This window comes from Pezoporus occidentalis, unplaced genomic scaffold (assembly GCF_034315485.1).
Source record: "Pezoporus occidentalis ecotype Australia unplaced genomic scaffold, CSIRO_AGI_Poc_V1 ctg337, whole genome shotgun sequence".
NCBI classification, from domain to species: Eukaryota; Metazoa; Chordata; class Aves; order Psittaciformes; family Psittacidae; genus Pezoporus; species Pezoporus occidentalis.
The window spans coordinates 127,025-147,575 of record NW_026915344.1 but is presented as its reverse complement, the minus strand read 5'-3'; the positions used below and the strand labels follow the sequence as shown (position 1 = coordinate 147,575).

General features: G+C 42.2%; 1 long non-coding RNA gene across 2 annotated transcripts; it reads right to left on the bottom strand.

Moving 5' to 3' along the window:
• Positions 1-782: 782 nt before the first annotated feature.
• LOC134169144 (uncharacterized) lies at positions 783-15,255 on the bottom strand. Of its 2 annotated transcripts, none has more exons than XR_009966793.1 (6): positions 15,118-15,255; positions 14,463-14,540; positions 13,274-13,441; positions 12,674-12,931; positions 6,604-6,728; positions 783-861 (listed from the first exon to the last, which is right to left on the bottom strand). It is a non-coding gene; the product is annotated as an uncharacterized LOC134169144 (long non-coding RNA). The 2 variants fall into 2 exon arrangements; XR_009966792.1 differs by lacking the exon at positions 783-861 and adding an exon at positions 2,795-3,010.
• Between the last annotated feature and the right edge of the window lie 5,296 nt (positions 15,256-20,551).

The following is a 20,551-nucleotide window of genomic DNA, read 5'->3' as shown; positions in this document are numbered from 1 at the left end:
CTTTGTAGCAAAACAGTGAGGCAAAATCAGATTCTGTTTTCTGACAACGTTCAGAAACAGTGAATTTAGCAAAAGCTCCTGTCATTCTGCAGGCTTTTGGATACGGAACAATTCTTGCTCAGAATCCTGTGCTGCAAGTTTCTAGACAATGACTTTTGGTTTTGCAAGCACAGAGGAAAGCATTTGCTATGCATAAGGGGAATTTCTGCCTTCTCTTTTCTTCCTGTGATGTGTGTGTCTGCTGATGAAGAGCGAGCTGAAATCTGGTTCTGCTACAGTGCACAACCCCAATTAGAAAGTAAAGCATGTTCTGGGAAAGGGAAGAATCAATGCAATCTGTAAAGCAGACTGCCATCAATAAAGTCAGTAGTGCCACAAATACCAAATTGAAATTCACCCCACTTAATTTCATTCAGATGAAATATTGCCTTCCTAAAGCCATGCAGGGTTTTTTACTACTACCCATTCTTCTTTTTCTTCTGTCCTTTTGGTCAGAATGAGCCAAAGATGCCTGCAGTGCTTGAGTCCCTTCTCTTTGCTCAAAGTCATCAAGTGAGCTTAAAAATGCAGGGAGTGGTAGCTGGCTAAGTGTGACTTGTGTACGTGGTTTGTATTCAGCAGTAACGTTGCCATTCTCTGTGGCAAAGTCCTGCCAGCCTTACTAATGCTGGAATTGATTTACTTCTATAGGAAGCCAAGTTACCTTCAGGAGGACTTCAAAGGAATCTGCTGCACTTGGCTCAGAGCTGGGAGTCAAATCTGGGACCACACATTCCTCAGGGGAAGAAAGCAAGCAGGAATTGTCAGTAAAACCCAAATAACCCTCTTCCATGTTGTGCTTCCATTGTGGTTTCTTTATACCTGTATCCATTGGGAAAGAGGAGACTTAAATCAAAGAGTCCTCCCTGGCTGCACAGGGAGAGCATTGTAACATCCCAGAAGAAGGTAGATATTCATATAATAAACACTCTCTATAGGAGAGGCTGAGCTGGAAGAGCTTGTGAAGGCCACCACCAAAGCCTAAGCTGGATTCTGGGTACCTCTGCAGGAGGTACTTGCTTAATCAGAACTTCATGCAATGTGTATGACCTACACAGGTGATGCCCAGTTGAAAAGAGCTGGTAGCAATATGTTTCCAGAACCCAGTAAGATCCCTCCAGAGGGCCAGATTCTGCTGTCAGGATGTCTCTTGTGAGTTCTGTGGAATGAGCTTTGTTGATACTTGTGTGATTACTGCTGGATCTGTGCCCACAAAAGGCAAACGGGATGCAGTTAGAGAAGGGGCTGGTTGGAGATTTTCTCAGGAAATGGATTTCTCTTGGAAAATGTCAGCTTCTCCAAACCCAGACTTTTTGTGGGAATGTATATACCACATGCAAAAAAAACAAACTGTATTCCTGGTCACAGTGGGAGAAAGGGGAAACAAATTAAAACAAGGGAAGGAGGGAAGAAAATTCTTCAGTGTCCCAGAATTAGAACTACGAGTGCTAATGATATTTATATGAGATGCTGAAATCATTTCAATGCAAAAAGGAATAACTGAGAGGATGCTGTGGTGTATTTTGAGTATTTAACAGATGCAAGACGAGCCTCTAGTCCTTGACTAAACTTGAAAAATCAGTTTTCTGTTGAGTATGTTCATATTTCTGTATCATCTGACAGAGGGGAGACTGAGATGAGCTCTTAGGCAGAAGCTCTTCCCTGTGAGGGTGCTGAGGCACTGGCACAGGGTGCCCAGAGAAGCTGTGGCTGCCCCATCCCTGGCAGTGCTCAAGGCCAGGTTGGACACAGGGGCTTGGAGCAAGCTGCTCCAGTGGAAGTGGTCCCTGGAGCTGGATGAGCTCTAAATTCCTTCCACCCAAACCATTCTGGGATTCTATGAACTTCATTCCTATGTAGCAGCTTAACTGCTAAAAGCAGTAGAGTCTGCATCTTTAAATACTTGCAGGTTTGATCTAAACTCCCTTAGTCTTGATTGATCCCTGTTTAACGTATTAGGTGACTTGGTTACAACACGTGCCATGTAGAATAGGAATGAAAAGAACATGGTCGTACGTGCAAAACCATCCCCCTGCAACCATTAATATCACAGGAAAACAAGGCTTAAATGGCCTGAAACAGGTGTTCCCATTAGGGAGATGAGGATGCCCACCTCAGCTGCATCTCTAGGAGACAGAATGAGCCATTTCAGAAAGGTATTTAAAAGTTATGTGATCCTGTAAAACACCAAAACCAAACTGGTTTAAGGACTACTCACAGCTCAGAAAAGGCCATCTGGTGGCAGAGCTCCCCAGGGGTTTATAAATAGCACATCTCTTTGCAGACACAGTTCCTGACGAATTCACATGCTGATTAACCATCTGAGTTGTTATCCAGTTAATTCCGACAGCTGCTTTGCAAAACTTAAGTGTGTGCATTAAGCACTCACAAAACCCACTTATGGACATTATTGTACATCACACACTGTATGTGCCAGGCAAAAAATTAACAGAACTGGCTTATTATGGTCTCCAAGCAAGAAGTATTATTAGCACAACTGGAACATCTCCAGTTCTCCAGCCAATCACACTCAGTTCCCACTGCTAATAGGATCTTGCTCATTTTAGAACCAGAAAACATATCACCATGATGACAGCATATACATAGGTCTAAATGCTGAGAGTGTGACTTGGTTATATAAATGCCAGATAGCAAATCCTTACCTTCCCAGCAGGATTTGCTAGAAGTCTTCATCATTTTGGGGTAGATATAACAATAACTGCAGTAACCAAGACTAGCTTGACACTACCACCACCCTTGATATGCGTTTTTGTGCTTTTATTACATAGCACACCAATAACCATGATTCAAGGCATTCTTCTCTCCAGTTAGCTAAAAGGAACTCCAGGAGTATTTTGAAGGTGCTAGTCTTGGGAATATTGGACTGTGTCCAATTTAATCACACAGTAGAAAACCACATGTCAGTCAGTGAACACCACTGTTGGCTGGTCCCCACTACTGCAGTTATACACTGCGAGGGTAATAAAATACTGTTAGTAAAATATAGTTTGGAGATGAGCATAATTCAAAAGACAAATTTCTTCACTCTGTTAGTTATAAACAGCCAAACTGCAAGACCGTGTCTCAATTATCCTCAGTGCCAATGAGACAGGAAATAAATGAGTCTTTATCTTCGCAATGCAGATTAACAGCATCATCCATCCCACTGAGATTAGTGCTTCTAAAAGATGCACATCCTGATGTAGGAGACTAACCTGGCTTTTGGGAAACAGCAGGGTGAGATGTTCCTGGACATTCTGCTACTACATGTGCCTAGGATGTGTTGGTTCTCATTCTGTCAGGACTAACTGGATTGAGGGCAGTAAAGTGAGGAGTTCTGCTTTATCCAGACTAAAAGTGTCAATCTCTACCTGTTCAATGAGACAACATCAGTATGTTCATTATAGGGAACACAATGTAGATCACAAGATACACACCTTATTATCTAGTTCTAAGTAGGTGTTTGGTTCTAAGCCTAGAAGTGGTTTATGTTATTAAGAAGCCTGGTAAACAACCCTTTAGCAGGCTGTTCAACAAAGGAAACCAAAAACTTCCTTAGAGTAGCCAGCCCCCCCTCCCATCAGTTCACATTCAGTACTCACCTTTGGTTTTCCTATTGTTTTTTCCCCCAGGCTGCAAGTGAAAGCTCTGAGCCACACACTCACGGAATTTCAATCAGACCTGGGACAGGAGGGATTTGGGAATTCAGTTCAGAAGGTAGCAGATGCTTTCAGCCAAAGGTCTGGGCAAGCTGGAGCAGATGCCAGTTTTTCATAGAGCTGATAGCATGCTGGCACAAAGCTAGCATTAGGCAAATGTTCCCACCTTCACAAACACTCAAAGTGAAATCTCATCCCACTGATGTCTGTGGGAGTTTTGCTACGGATTTCTGTGAAGTCATGTTTCTTCTCCATGGCACTGTGGTGCTTAATCATGGGCCCTCTTCTACACAAATTGCTCACTCAATCCATTAGAGCTTTCTGTAGACATTTTATTTAATATAGCAAAAGCAGCCAAATATCGATGATGATTCTGCAAGTTAATTGCATAGACTGTTCCTCTGTGGCTTAGGAGGAGTCTGCCAAAATATCATTAGTGTTTAATTAAATGAGTCTATATTGAGCCAACTTCTGCTCCCACTGAAAGCCATTGCATACGTTAAAATGAATTCAGGTTCTTTAGAATATGGCCTTCTTTACTGCTAAACTCTGCATTGCTTTTGTTTCATGAAGCTAAGCTGCCTTTCCAGCAATTCCTAAGCTTTCTGCTTTATTTTAGCAAGCTTCACCAGACCAGCTGCAAAAGTCTTTGGCTAAGTTCAGTAAAGCAGGACCAGGTTACCTTTGTGCATCAGATCTGAGGGGTTTCTGTCATGTACCAGCCAGAACAGAGTTTTGTTTCACCCATTTCTGAACTTGCTAAGGAGAGATGCAGACATTAAAAGAGTGAAATACGCTACACACGGGCACCACTCAGCAAGAGAGTTAGGTCTGTTCCTCAATTTAGATAGACTTTGAAGTATAAATACCAATGCTTTGCTCCTTGCAAGCCTTTGAACTGTTACTGACTATTTTGGTCAAATGCTCTCAGTGTCACCAGTGAAAAGTTTTATGTAAGTCTCCTGAGTGCCACACTGTGCCTCATGTGTAGACAATCAGAGCATTTGCAAACTTCAACCTCTGCCAACAGCTCTTCTTCACACCTATTAGAACGCTACAGAGAGGGAGATAAATGAGCAAATCACAGATTTGTTTGAATTTGCTTCATTACAAGCCTTCAACACCCCGGTTAAGGGTAGAGTTGTTCAGAGGATATCAGAAAATCTAGGAGAACACGGTGTTTTATGTTTCTGAGCTGTTTTCTGGCATGAAGTGTCATCTGGTCAGGCTGTGCACAGGCTCTCACAGCAGCAGATCAGAAAGCAGACCCCAGAAAAGCTGCACAAATCCTGTTTCTAGGTACAAATATGTTAGAATTAAACCCAGAGGAATTTGTTTCACACCCTTTATGTGAACAGACTATGCAGCATAGCTGCATAGCCTATAGAATAGCATGCTGTCTTCTCAGTGTCGCACCCTTTATGTGGATAGACTCTGCAGCCAGCAGTAAAAACAAGTCCAAACATGCACTTTGAAGAGCAAAGCACAGAGCACTTCTGCTGCTCTTTAGCAGGGTGGTTAATTTAGCACACAGCAAGTAAGCAGGACCTCACACACTGCCACGAGAAGTCAAGTACACTGCCCAAACCTGTAACAGCTAGGATGTGTACCATGGGGGAAGGTGTAAGGAGCACCAGTGGTCAGTTACTGGGGGAAAATAAGCCTTTTCTTGGGTTTTGAACTTCAGTTGAATGCTTGTTTTGTTTAGAACAAAATCAGTGAACAAACCAACAAACCCTCATTATTATAATACAGCACGTTTCTTTCTCAAAATGCCTGCTGCTTTTCCCTCACCCCCCCTCAATGGCCTTGGTGATCTTTTGTGATGAGGCATAAAATTATCCTCTGAAGTCATGAATATTTTCTTCTCCTTCCTAGACTAGAAACCACTACTGCATTCTTATAATTCTCTTACAAGTTACTTCCTAGAGGGCTTACTTGTTTATTCCTCTGTTGGAGCTATAGGATTGTGAGAAGTAGGCATTACCATTTGTGTGCTTTCCTCCTGTGTGAGAGTACAGCAAAGCAAATGATAGACAATTCCCAGCTGTGTCTGGATGGCACTCAATCCTTTGCACAGACTGAAGTTCACTGTCCTACATCTACTGCTAAATCACCCTGTTAAAAGGGTTAAGGCATTCAACCTGCATTTATGCTAGTCTTTAATACTGTCTATCCATTTTCAGCTTTTTATGTTCTTTTACTTCCCCTAAATCTGCTAATAACTTTGTACCTTTGCCTGCAAGAGCAAAGAGCTGGTTAGGTGTGAAACCCTGCACACGACTGGAATTAAGCACAAGGTGTAAACTGCAGTGTTTGTTCAGTCTGTTTTCTAAAAGCAGTGCTCAAATGGTGATGGACAGTGACTCCATCAGACCTAATGAAAACAGATGGAAAGCTTTCCCTTGACTACCATATGCTGAGATCAAACATCATGCCTTAAAAGGCATTATTGACTGTACCAGATCTGCCTCTAAAACCCCGCAGTGATGATCATTTAGAGCTCTACAGCAATTGGAACATTACTACTGCAATTGTTATGGTGGTTATACAGTTATTTTCAATATAGTATAATCCAGAAACACCAAATCAAACCAGGATCCATTGCTAGATCTTAGAAAAAAAAAATCCCTGAATCCTGCCTAGTTTGTAGCTAGAAGGGCTTTTCAGTCTTGGCATTATCAGTATGGCACAGATACCTAAAGGAAGGTGAGCAGAAGATGGCTATTTACAAAGCCTTCTCTAAGATGCAGTCTCAATAAGCCTGCATTTTACAGTATTTGCTTATTCCAAGTACTTCAAACCTTGCACACTGGTTATATTTAAGAATAACAATTATCTTGGGTCCAACTGGCTCTTTGCCTACAGAAATAAGGACTTAGAGGCTATATGAGCACAGACATACCTGACAGCTATCACATGCTTTGGTAGAAGAGGGTTAAGGGTGCAGTGGTTCTCATCTTCCCATCCTGGAGCCTGCAATGTTGCATCAGACAGCAATATTCTCAGAGGGGACAGAGGGGTTATCTTCTGTAATAGATGGGAAAACGAGGGTTTGAAAAACAAACCAAGCCAAACCACAGGAATGTCAACCCTATGGACAAGGCAGGAGATTTGAGAACCAGAAGATATCAATAAACATAAAGGATGTTAATACAATAAGATGCTTCATGTTGCTGGAAGAAATGGGCTGTGCTTTACTACTCTGACACTGATTTATTCTTTACCTTTCTTCATTGACACATGTGTAATTACACAAATTGCCCTTGCAGGCAGAGAAGAGATTTCTTCCTGTCAGGGCTGAACCTCAATCACTGTCGTTGAAAGGGTTTACTTCATTTAATGATGTGATTTTTTTTTCACAACCTACTACTAACTCACTAGCTATGAGTTAGGACCAGAAGTGCTGTTAGGTAGGTCGTGTCTGCTTCCCTCCCATGAGTCTGTCACCCTCTAGTGAGAAATCATCTAATTGCCATGGTCTTCCTCTGTCCAGCTGTATAGTGTGGAAAAGGCCCAAAGCACTGAGTGAGCCTGTGGGGAACAAGCAGGTCTATGTAGCTGCTTTACCTCTTTTCCAATGACCATGTACAGGCTTTGATTTTTAGCAATGTAGCTGCTTTGAAATGATATCTTCACAACCCATTCCTTCCTTAAGTCAGCCCTGGCAACAGGCCAGTGACAAACCCGTTACTGCAGCCATTGCTTTAAGGCCTTGCTATTCACATCACATGCTTCAGCTCAGAGATCTTCAGATTGTTTCTGTTGCCTGGATGACCCACGTCCTCATGATGATATTAGCACAACCTAGAAATACACTCTATAGTTAACGCTCATGCTCTCTTTTTCCTTTTTACTGTCTTTCTTGGCAAAACACTTCTGAGCAAACATGTTTGGAAAGCAAATAAAAGCTATTACCGGGGTGATCCAGCATTTTTCCATCAGTTGTTGTTAATGTATAAAGTTTCTTCAGCATTCATGTTGCGCACACTACTAGCAGCACACACAAAGCTACCACAGACTGAGACAGAGGTGGTAGGCAAATGGGGGGGAAAGCCACTAAAACTAATAAGGCAAATAGAATAGGGGATGCATTTGGAACCCGGGGCTTGCAAAAGAGAAAGGTCATCAGAGGTGTTTAATGCCTTGAGAGGAACAGGAATTAGGCATCTCTTATGCTAAGATGCTCTTCAAAATCCCTAATTTATATCTTTAAAAGCCACCATCTTTCTGTTGCCAGCTAAGGGACTAAACATACAACAGGTTTTAAGCACACAGTGCACCAGGTTGCCCCCCTTGGTTGTTTCTGCATGCTGCTCCTCCTTGGGGTGGAGGTCTGGTCTCTATGTCTCCTGCCTGTCATCCCCTCCCCTTGGAGAGAAAAAGCTCTTCCCGCAGCAATGCCACTCCACCTATTTGGCGCTCCCACCGTGGAGCAGATCTGACTAAACCAGAGCTGTTCACAGTCAGGTTGAATGTGTGGCTGTATGATCAGATGAATCAACACAACTGAGTGTTATGGAAATGGCAATAATCGTGACATTGGGAATATGGGAATCTGAAAACGTGCTGGCCACAGAAGGGAAAGTGCTACAGTCCTACAGTCTTACAGGTGCTTTGCACCCGTCAAGTTGAGCTCTCTTGAAATAAACATCCTCTATTTATAAAGCACCTCTCATCCAGAGAGCAGAAAGTGCAAGGAATTGCTATTAAATCTGACACAGCAATGCCAAGGCATTCCTAGATTGTACCAAATTATTTTCACATTTCAGTAATTTACTGAAGTTAATTCTTGAGGATTTTACTGTCAAGAAGCCAGCAGGACTCCTAATTAATCTACAGTCCCCTTGCTGCCAAAACAGCCAGGGGAACGGGGGCATTCCGTTCACTTTTCCTCTTGTTTTATGGTAAATAACACAGCTCACATCCTTGTAAGCACTTAGATCTGGCCGAACAATATAAGACTCGGGAAAGCCAACAAGGAAAGGTCTGACTACAAAGGCACCGCAGCTTTGCTCTAGCAGAAAAGGGAGCATGAAATGATTAAAAAATCCCTACAAACCGCAGAAACAGAAACAGTGAAATTTGCCCACTGCTCTCTTGGCTCCAGTGAGCGTCCTATGCTGCCAAAGACTTGTCATCAGAACCACCAACAGGACATGGGAAGAGCACGCTGCTCCCCTGCTCCTGCTGCTGCTCCAACTCCCGCTGTTTGTGTCACTAACTTCCCCTGGGAATTTCTACAGATAAGAAATGCCTTCCTGCTGCTGACAGGGGCAGTGAAAGTGAAATAAAGTACCTGTTGGCAACATAAAGAGTAGATCTCCTCCACATGAGAAACGACAGCGCGAGTTCTCGTTACAAATCACAGCTGAATAGGGTTAAATGGTTCAAACAGGGATTAGTAAATATTCTCACTGTTACAAAGATGGTACTACAGGAGCTAAAAACTTTCTAAGTACTTTCTATAAGCAGTGATCAGTAATGGAAGAGCTCTCTTTAGTAGAAGTGTAGATTGGAACTACTCAAGATTAGTAAAATATGCAAATATCTGCCAGTTTTGGCTTGAGTTAGAATGGGACTGGAGGAATTGTAGCATCTGCTGTCTCAAAATATTGAAGCAAAAGTCTGGAAAACATGGAAGAAGATACTAGCTGGGTTCCTATAGTATCTCAAGGCTTTTTACTAGGGAATCAGAGTCAAATTGAATCAGAGTCAGTCATTAACAAAATCCCTACTCTTAACTGGTGCTCCAGGCAAGACCATTCTATCCAACTAATCAGTTGAAAGAAGATGAGGCCAACAAACATTCTCAAGAAGCTGGCATTGAGTGGCAAACTAGCTCAACAGAGTTAGCAAAACAAGAAGACATCCAGCTATCCTCTTCAATAGTCTTTGTGTCACTAGAAGCTCTTTTGCAGGCACAATAAACAAGAACAGCAGTGCCTCTTCCTGCTCAGATAATGGATAGGAATTTAGAAATCATTTCACGGTGGATGAACAGCCAACTTATTTGTAGCTCTGCTCTCATAAAGACATTGTAAGCTGTGAATTGCAAGGGGAAGAGAAACAAATGGAGGTTTGGGCAGCTTGTTCTTCCCCATTTGTTTCTTCTTCCACAGCCTTTTGCATGAATTTGGGAGCACCCTGCAGTGAATGTGCAGGTTTCTGTTTCAGTGGCCAACAGTTGCCTCAGTATAGGGCAAAGTTAATGCACTGTGGTTCAGGTTGGTTTCTGACAGGCTTAACCTTTTGAGTATAATTCTGTCAGGCTCTCCATCCCTCTGTCTTTAAAACTCAGTGAGAGTGATTTTGCTAAGAGTAGGCACTTTGGGTGTCAAAAATACCCTACCCTTAACTACAACCACTTTGCAGACCCAGCTATACTTAAAGCTTGCCTTAGGGTAGAACTAAATAGCAAATTTCAGCTTGTGCATTCTTTGACCTTTTCCTTTATAACAATGTGGGGGTTTTTCCACAGATATGAGAATTAGACACTTGAATCCTACTTAGCAAGAAACTGAGTCAGCTGATGGCTGCTTGTCACTGCCTAGGGAAATACTCTAATCAACACTAAATCTAGTGGTTTTGAAGCCACCTTGTCTTAGCGTTGCAATGAATTCACTTCACTGAATGGATTTAATTATTAAAGCCCAGAGGGAGAACTGTTCAGGGCTTTAAGCAGCCATTCAACAGAAATATCTTTGTTTCCAAACTCATAAGGCAACAAAGGGGAAAATGTCATAGATTAATTTCAACCTGTTACATTTGGGGGCTGCATACAAACAATCAGCTCTGGAATCCAGGCATAGCAATCTGAATTGTTGCCTATTACTTGCCTGCCTATTAGCTTTGGTGTCTGCATACTTTTGTGCCTTTATCTAACATCTTCCTTCTTGCTTGGCTGCTTGAGGTTCTTCACTGAGATTTACTTCAGGCTGGAATATAGGAGTAGTAGCAACAAAAAATGGGATGATTTATTCTGGTGCTAAAACACAAGAGGGGTTTAGCTCGTAAGGACTGTGGGACACAGTACTGTCTGCTGTCCTTTATAAATAGACTACAACCCACCTGCAATCTATTCAGCCTAGTTTAATATATATATATACCATTAATAAATACTTCTAAGTTGTCCAATTGCAACTGCAATCCTTTGATTATCCAGTCTTGATCTTGAGTTTATCAAGATAATTTTATGTAGAGAAGTACCAATCCTCTCATACTTTAGTGCCACTAGCTCTGTTAATACTGAGGATTATTAGCACAGGGTCTCAGAGAGATTGGCACTTGGGATAATTGGATGATTGGGACCTTGCCATGGGAGGAACAGATTGGAAGCAAGGCTATAAAACACAGTGGCTGTGACAGCCTCGGATTGTAGAGGGCTGGAATGGCCGCATTTCAGACATTAGTCCAAATTCAGTCACTGTAGCCATCTACAGAGCCTTGGGGTTTATGCTAATAAATGAAATTAATTTCATCCCTATCTGACAGAAAAAAAAAGCCTTAAGTCTGCCTGTCTTACGGGCATGAACTCCTTTGTGTGACTTGAGATTTAGTTACACATACAACAACCTGCCTTCCAGCCATACAACCATTCACCTTGATTAATTGAAACAACTTAGAGAACGGGGGAGTCTGAGGCTCGTGATCTGATTGTGAGATCACAGATTCATGTCACCCACTGAAGACACTCAGAGTAGAAGCTGTCACTAAAGGCTTCCTTCACAGGCAACAGAGAGTTGGCTGCTTCCATACAGACACTCCTACCAAACCTGGAGATGAATGTGTGTCCCCATTGCCTGCAGTGGGAGTTCAGGGTGACAGAGCTTCTGACTCACAGCTGAGGTTAGAAAGATCCCCCCAAAGTGCTGAAGTCCTTATATTCTGCACATATGTACAGGATATATAACCTCTACTGGCCCATGTGCAGCAACATGTTCTCCTGTCCTGCCCAGAATCCCATCTCCATGAGGTGGTGTCTGTGTCCTGTAACTGCACAGCATCTGCAGTACTGGCAGCTCCAGGTCACAGAAATATAGCTTTGCCTTTTAAAGGAGAGCATTGGTCAAGTTAGCATTAACCTTTGCAGATGTTGTGCTATTTGTCTTACCCACAGATAAAGATCTAATAACCATTAGAAAAATTAATCTGCAGCCTGTGAAGAAGAGGTTTGGCAAGAGAATTAGGTTAAAATAGAACAAAAAATGTTTCCATCCTTCCCATGCACTAATTGAGGTCATAAGAGATCCCCCCAGTCAGGAAATGGTTGGTTTTGTTCAATTACCTCCTCACAGAGTAGGAAAGATAATATAAGTAGGACTTTCCATTTCTTGATAAAAATCAGAATTCTTCAGATTTTATCTGTATGTGTGTATCTATTGATTATAAAGGCTAGCAAAGTAATTAGGTCAGATATAAGCATGTGCATGCAGAGATAGGTGCAATGACTTAGATGAATATTCTAATTTGCTCACTTAGGACAGAGTAGCAAGTGGGAATTATTACCTTTTGTTGAAGCAACCCTTTTCTGGTGGATTTGCTGACTTAGTGTGTTCGCACTTGGAAGCAGCACACGAAACCAAATCATTTATAGCCTGTTAATAACTTTAAGTACATTCTGTCATTTCTGCTTTCTTTCATGTCCTCCTCTACACCAGCTTCATTCTGTTGTGAGAGAAGATCACATTTCTCCTGAGTAATTTTCAAGCCTCTAGTGCTTTGATAATGGAGGTCCCCAAAGAAGTCCCGTTACTGAGGGATATGGGAGAAGATCTGGTTTTACCACTTCATTGTCTCTGAATGACTGTGGTCACAACTGTTTATCACTAACTAAAAAATGGATGATGTTTTGGAGAAACACACTTGATCAGATTCATTATAGAGCTCAACGTGGCATTAACTGTGGTGTCCCCTAAAGACTTCCTTGCTGAAACATCTTAAATAACCACATAAGAAAGGGTTAAATCACCCACCTAGATATTCTTAGCAGCCTCCAAGTGCCAGAATGGATCACTTGCATCAAGAAAACCTTCCTCTGTCACCTCTGATCACAACTGCTGCTTTACAGCTAAATAAAGTGCTGCTTTCTTCCTTTCTGGTGAATCTCAAAAGAGTTTTTCTTTCTTTCTACAGACAGTTACTTGAACAGTGCTCCCCTCCTCTGCAGCTGACTCATCCACAGTAGCATTTATTTGTAATATCAGCTATCTCCCTATGTGGTATGGAGTTTTCTGGTAAAAACAAAGAGAAAGGTGAAACTTCAGCTATACCAGAACAGATTTTGTAGCAGAAAATTTGCTTCCCATTCAAAACAAACTCAGTTTTCTAAGGCAGAGAGAATTCCAATTACCACAAGAATGTAGCAGAAAACCTACAGCTTCTTAATAAACACAGTGAGATTTACAAGTACTGGTCTGAATGCTTTAAACAGAGTATTTTTAGCCCCTGAGATTTTTTCCTGCAGTGATTACATCCATCCCTATGAACCTAATTGACTGTACAATATCTGAAGTGACACAGTAGTATCTAAGAGTACGTGTCTGGCATTTAATATGTAGTTTTCCACTTCTTACACCTTAGGTTACTGCCTCCTCATTTCCTTTCCTTTTTCATATCAGGGGGTTCCAGTGGTCATGAAGATGTCTAATCCACGAGGCTGCCAAGTGAAATTTTAATCAAAGGCCTTTCATAGCTCAAAGACTGGCTTTGTTAAGTGATCAATATGTATTGATGGCAAGAGCCTAAAAGAAACACAATTCCCTTTGCTTTTACAAACGAAGAAGTTATTAGAAGTTATTAGAAACATGAGCCAATTTGTCCCTCTTGCACCTCCTGGGAGTCTGATCCAATCTTAAACATATAGATAGGCTGAAATCACCACACAGCCATTTTAAGACCTCTTCTAAGCTGTACTGCTAATCAGAACCTGAATATGAACAGACTGCTGATACCTGGTACCTTGGGAAAGAAAAAGCTCCTGTAATTATAATCATGTGCACCACAGAACTCATTCCCTACCTCAGAGCTGCATTTTTCACTTAGCTATGCAATGGGCTAAAGAAAGACCAGACTAAAAGTATCTGTGGGTACAGGACATACAGGGGTAGCACAGAGTTTGGCAGTGTAACAATTCGGATGCAAAGACAGGCACCACCAGCAAACAGGGATCTGGAATCAGATCACAACAGAATAGGATGGGGAGGGATGCTGAGGGCAGGAATGGGCTAAGGATCTTGCTGCTGTTTACCATGAGGTAATTCAAAAGGAACGTCCCTTCAGACCTGAAAAAAGGGTTGTTTTGCAACTGAATTACATAGGAGCAGGTTCCTAACCCCTGCCCCCTTCAAGGATTCCTGTTCCAGAAATCCTATTAAGGAAAATAGAGAAATGACTGGGTTTGTTTTCGGTTCAAGTCCCTTCCCTGGTTGATGGGTTAACGCATTTCAGAGCATGCAAGAAATCAGTAATGGAGAAATTTAGAGGGTGTTGTTCTCTGCCTTCTGATGTACCCTGTCCAGTCTATTTTTAAGTGGATCAGGGAGGATACAACATCAAGATGTGTACAGATTTCATGTATGGTTTCTCCCTCATCAGATTTCTGATGTCATATGCACATTTACATGCATTACACAAACAATTAAACACTTTCCCCCTTTCTCAAGGCATTTTTATCCATTGTCAATCAACATTAATAATTCACCACAACTTTCCTCTCTTTAAATTGACAATTCATGCTATTGCAGCATGATTGCATTACTATACCTCAGGCTCTGTGTTACTGAATGGCCATTTCCCAGATCTGGAGCTCAGATAGGAAGGTCTTCCTTCTGCCTGGGAAAACTGCATGAAAGGGTTTTGATACAGTAAAGACTCCCTTAGACAGAGGTTTAGGACTGATACTACAGCACCATGCACATGCAGTACATCAGAGCACCAAGAAAGCAAAGGCAAAATCAGGTCAATGCCAGGAAGATTTAAAGATCTGAGACATGACCCAGCCAAACCTTCCCTTGAGAGCTCAGATAAATATTACTCAGAATATGAAGCTTTTTTCTGGACCCCAGTCTAGCAGCACAATCCAATATCCTTTTATTGCTAGCATTCTGGGGGATGACAGGAACACTTTAACTGAGTGGCAGGTTCATACATTAGCCAATTTAGTTTGCAGAGAAGTCAGCTCTTGCTGAAGCCGCATTTGTGTCCTTTGCCAACAAGTTAACTCAAGGCAGGATCCTTAGCAATGTACCTACCATATATTTTGCTACAAATCATACTGCAGGCAGGAAAAGCTTTAGATTTCCACAACTCTGTTCCCCTTAACAGCAATGTCTAAACCCATGAATTCGAGTCAGAGAAGAAAGTGATGAGTTGTGTTACTTTAGAAATCCATGGCTAGGTTTTGTTACTCGTTCCTTACTTTGCCATCAAGCCTGATCCTCTCCCCCTCCAGGATTCTCAAGGCTGCCTGGATTTTGACATTTTCTCACAAAACAAAGGTTCTCAGCCTTAAGGTAGGCTGGAGGGATGTGGCTGGAGGCAGAGCTGGTCAGCAGTCACTGCTGCGGGTCTGCTTGGGAATCGTGAGCTCTGCTTCTGCACGGCAATGAGCTTTGCTTTTGAAGAATAGTCAGAAATTGAATTCACCCTGGGTTAAACCACAGGCATTCCAAAATTCTTCCAGTTGCCAACTGGATGATCCTCATTTACCTTGTGCCTATTATCCTTTCCCACTCTCTCACATCAACAAAACCTGAACCACTCCCTGCTCCGTCCAAGGTGGGAATCCTCAGAGTAAATGATAGTCAGGACAGTGACATATGTCTCAGTTAAACTATAATCAGTTATTTTCCCTAAGGTCTAAATATAGATAACTACAGTTGACTGCATCTTGCTTTGACTATCCACTCTCACCATGCCTGTCAACAGAACCCCAGTTTGGTTTCGAGGCATCAGTCGCAGTGTGTGAGCCAGTCCTGAGCAAGTAGAAATCACTCTTGTCATTTCACAAGCTATCTCACTGCTTCTTTATGGGGTTTCTGGCAAATTCAGTGCAGGCAGGAGGTCTTGATAAGCATCATGATCATGTGCTTTCCTGACCTTGATGTTTTGAGTCATGGCCATATTCTGAGCCAGATGAGTCAATGACAGGAATATCTCTGAATGCAGAACAAGAAAACTGGGGCAACCATAACACACTGCTTTTCTGGTAAACCAAGCTGGTCCCAGTTCACTGCTGTGCCTGGCTGCTAACCAGCAAAACCATCACTCCAAATAGACCAGTGCCCCTAGAGCATCTTTAGAGTAGCGATGAATTCATGAAAACGGAAAATGGATACATTACTTTTCTCTCTCATGTGCCCCATGGACATTGTTTAGTCCGTTTCCTACAGTGAAACCTGCATTACAAGACCAGAGGAATTCAAAGGAAATGGATGGATCTAGCCCTCGTTTGACTGCAGAGTGTTAATAATTTTGCTTAGCAGTGTTTTTCATCTCCAGAGATATTTGCTGCAATATCCAAACACTGTTTCAAAGCAGGCAAGGAGCATTCCTACAGATGAAATGGAATCTTCTAGATCACCACAAAAGGAGGCTGACTTCCTATGAGAGAGATCTGTAGTCAGATGTGCTACCTTGCTGTGGCAGGCTGCATGCCCAGGATGGCTGATGTGTTAGGTGAGAATGAAATGTCCTATTTCAGATGGTGAGACTGTCCCCCGTTGGAAGTTGCTGAATCCCTGCATCTTTACAAACATCAGCAAAATAGAGAATAAACTGGAAGAATAATGCTGCAGAGCTGGAGATGGTGGTGGTGGTGTCCATCTGTGCTTTTGTGAGCAAGCCAGCAGCTGTAATCTTTTTGATGATGGACAAAAGAACTGGTTTTCCTTAGGCAGCAATTTCAGGCTGCCATTTCCAGCCAGCTGGGAATGTGTGTGGAGGCAGACATCTCCCTGCTGCCCACAGCCAAGCACTAGTCATCTGGGCACGCAAATACTGTACCGGAGAATTCAGGAACCATCAGGAGCTTTGGGGTTTTCTAAGACAGACTTCTCATTTGTATCAAACAATAAAAACTAGAGTGAATCTGAAACCTGGGAGAGCTTGCACTGGTATTCAGCCCTCCTTTAACAAACTGGAAATGTGTTCAAGGCCAGGCTGGAAAGGGCTTGGAGCAACCTGGTCTAGTGGAAGGTATCCCTGGAAGGTCAGAACTGGATGAGCTTTAAGGTCCCTTTCAACCCAGATCTTTCTATGATTCTATATATATTGTTTCTCCTTCTCTGTTTTGTTCTTTTCCTAATGGATTTACAGTGAAATTTTAGCTAACCACAACTGACCAGCTTTTATAATGTTAAAGCCTTGGAATTGCCTATCAGCTAAATGCAAGAGCATAACTTTGTTTAAAGCAAAGATGCACACTACTCCATGTTATATATAACAAGTCAGCTTGCTAAAACTACAGATATTTCAGAACTACAGTCACTTCATTCCTTGCTCCTGCTCTTTGCACCACAGTGATTTCAGATCCTCAGCCTGAGTGAGTGAACGCTCACAGACACAACCTGCCTCACACCTCCTGAGCACAGACCTTCAGATCCAGGCAGCAACTGCTCCTTTGTGGCAGAAGAGCCATAAAAGCAGCTGCTGGGATGTGAGGATGAAGGAGCCAATAACAAGATGGATGTTAAAAATAAACTCCTGAGTACTAAATTGTCAGCTTTGTTATGATAATGTCACACAGACACTTAGTCTAGTTTAGGAATAGCCCTAAAGAAAGATAATTTTATCTCCATTTTACAACCGAAGTAGGGACCTTACTCAAAATAGAGAGCTTTTCTCTCCCCATCCCTGTACCTAAACCAGAAATCCTTTTCTTCCCATACTGCTATACCTCTTTTCCTAAATTTGGATCTCTAATAAATGTCATGTGTGTGAAATGTGTTGTAGCATATGGGGAGAAATAAATACACGTACATATCCAAAGAGTAAGTCTAGCAGCAAATGTCCCTTATACCTTGCCAGCATTCCTCAGCACTGAATTTAAAGGCACTGTGTTTGATTGTGACAGGGTCATTAGTCTGCATGGACCAGCTGCTGTAAGTCTTGCCAAGTACCCAAAGCAGCAGCAGTTTTATAGCTGGCTGCAGACATGTGGCACCAACAAGAAAGAGAAAGCCACGGGGGTAGAGCAGAAGGTTATTTGGAATGTCTGCCATCAATCCTATGCTCCCAGAAGACAATATTTAATCTCTGTCTCAGGTTCCCCCTCAGTAAAATCACACTTTCCCATTTCACTGGGGCTGTTTTGCTTAATATTCTAATATACTGCTTAATATTCCAGTATGGCAAGTGTTCTGATAACATATGTTACTTCCCTGTAAGACACAAGATAGCTGAATGATGGATGTGACTTTTACTCTTTTGAAACATGAGCTAGAATTAAGGCATCTATGAATGGCTACATATTGCAGCATCAGTTCCCTTTATCTTTTAACCCCTTAAGTTGGACCCCTGCTTTAAAACCAGTGGCTTCTGAGATTTTAATCCCAAATACTCTATCATTCCTGCAAAGGAGAGCAATGAATCATCAGGACTATTTGAGTATAAATATACAAGCAGTGAGTTCCCAGTAAGGATGAGATGAAGTTAACTCCTGTCCTGGTGTTGGGCACAAATAGTCACAGATCAGTGAACAAGATGCACTTTGCTGGGCTAAAGGAGCCAATTTCTGTGTTCACACCATAGCTAGAAATGTGTTTTTACTATTTTAACTGAAACAACGACACAGCAGACATGCCCTCAATGCACTGTACTGTATCAAGGAGAAAGAGAGAAGGGGTGGTATCAAGGATGCGATGCTTTGGTACCAAGTGTAGGTATCCTCTTCCGGCTTGCAAGGAGGGAATAGTAAGAGATACCTGTTGTTGTCTCAGTGTGTGATACTTGCACATCTCATAGGCCATAGAGATCTACTGAAATCCCAGATCCAGGTGGCCAAAGAGCCTAAATTTCAAGAGTTTTGGGGAATTGATCATGGAAGGAAATAACCACCTGGCAAAAGCTGAAACAATTCCTTTCCTTATGCTATACTTTCTTTTTATTTTAACCATGTTAACTTCTCTGCTACTTTAAATACATTCTGCAGCCAAGTAGTTTGAAATGACCGTTTTTCAATTATATTCTATTGCTTTTGCTAGCATTGTTATTTTAATGTGTCAAACCTGGCAATTCCCATCAAAACCCTCCTTTCCAACACAAATGTTTGGATCTGGGCTGCTGTTCACACTTCAGCCTCACAGCTCAGTGTATTAGGTATTTCCAGATGACCAGTACAGGCTGGTCTGCCCTTAAGAGCTCAATACTACAGGCATATTGAGTGCCAGTAAACAGGGAAAGTTTTACTCTCAGGGAAACAGGGAAAGCATGGAAATATGAATCCACTGTTTGCTCAATGAGAAAAGGCATAAAAGCTTGGGAACCATTTGAACACTGACCTAAAGTGAGAGCTGTGGCTGTTGGTTGAAAGCATCAGAAGCCAAAAAGCTAACGCTACAGCAGAAACGCTTTGGTTTGCCTTGTATAGAAGTAAAAAGAGGATGTTTCCCAGTGTGGCTGGATTTCTTGCTGGCACAGAAATGGAGGGGTTGGCAAAAAAAAAAAAGCAACTAAAATCAGGTCCATCTGCTTAGAATTAGCTTCTGAGTTTATGCAATCCACTGGGCAGCAGTAATGCACAAAAGGAGAATGAAACCAGGGGAGTGTGAATTGCAGCTGAGCAGAACGTTTTTGGCTCAATGGAAGTTTGAAAGTGAATTCTCTTGCAGTGATGTGCTGGTTTTTGTCAAGCAGAAGTTGTTTGCTATTTCCAAGCAAGCTGGTGGACCTGCATTAAAGGAGAAGAGGAAGGCTAGACCTGAAGGAAAACTCTTGTAATCCCAAAGCAGGTGGATTGATGTCATTCCCTTTTGGAGAAAGATTTTGCTTCTGCTGTGGGAGGAAAATTAAATAGGAAAGTTCAGGGGTTATAACAAAATGGATTTATCTTCCCCCTCTTGGCTCTAACAAGAATATCTTTGGACAGAGGTCAGGGAGGGGATTACGTATGCACACAGGTCCAGTTGAAATCTTTGAAGAGAGAACTCGTGCTTCTTCTGCTATCCATTAGTATCTACCAGGTCCCAACACAAAGCCTTCAACGTACTTTTTGACCAAGAGAAGCTGCTAGAAGTTAGCAGAGGTCATTGATAGCCTTCCTCCTCTGAGAGGCCACTGCACAAATGGCCATGAAGTTAGCGAGGCTTCTCCGATACTAACTCACTGACACGTTAACTTTCTCCAGCAAGAGCCTTCCTGGCTGAATTTCCTTTGATGTAACATCTAGATCCTGCACTAGATGATCTTAAGGTCCTTTCCAACCCTAACTAGTCTATGACTTAGAACCGGCATCATGCAGAACCCCTTGTATTTGCTGCCTTGTATTCACTTTTCCAACAGTGCATCACTCCAGACACTCCGCCTCCGAGAGAAATGCCACGGCTTTGGACAGTTCTGATGACTTGAGAGTTTTGTGCTGTAGTGCGTGGGAAGGAAGAATTGCAAGGAACAGCAATTCATTTCTGGTTCCTGCATCACCTCAGCATTTCTAGTTCAGTTCACTGTGTCCCACATCCCACTGAACAAAAGGAGGAAAATCCAGTTACATAGGTCCTCTTGCTGAAATGGAGCTTTCACAACTAATTTTTACTGTGATAAATGACCCCACCCCCCTGCAGTAAGCAAATAACCTCAGCTGATACGAGCAAAGGAATGCTGCTCCAGCCTCTGAGAGGTGGATTGTTTAACACGGC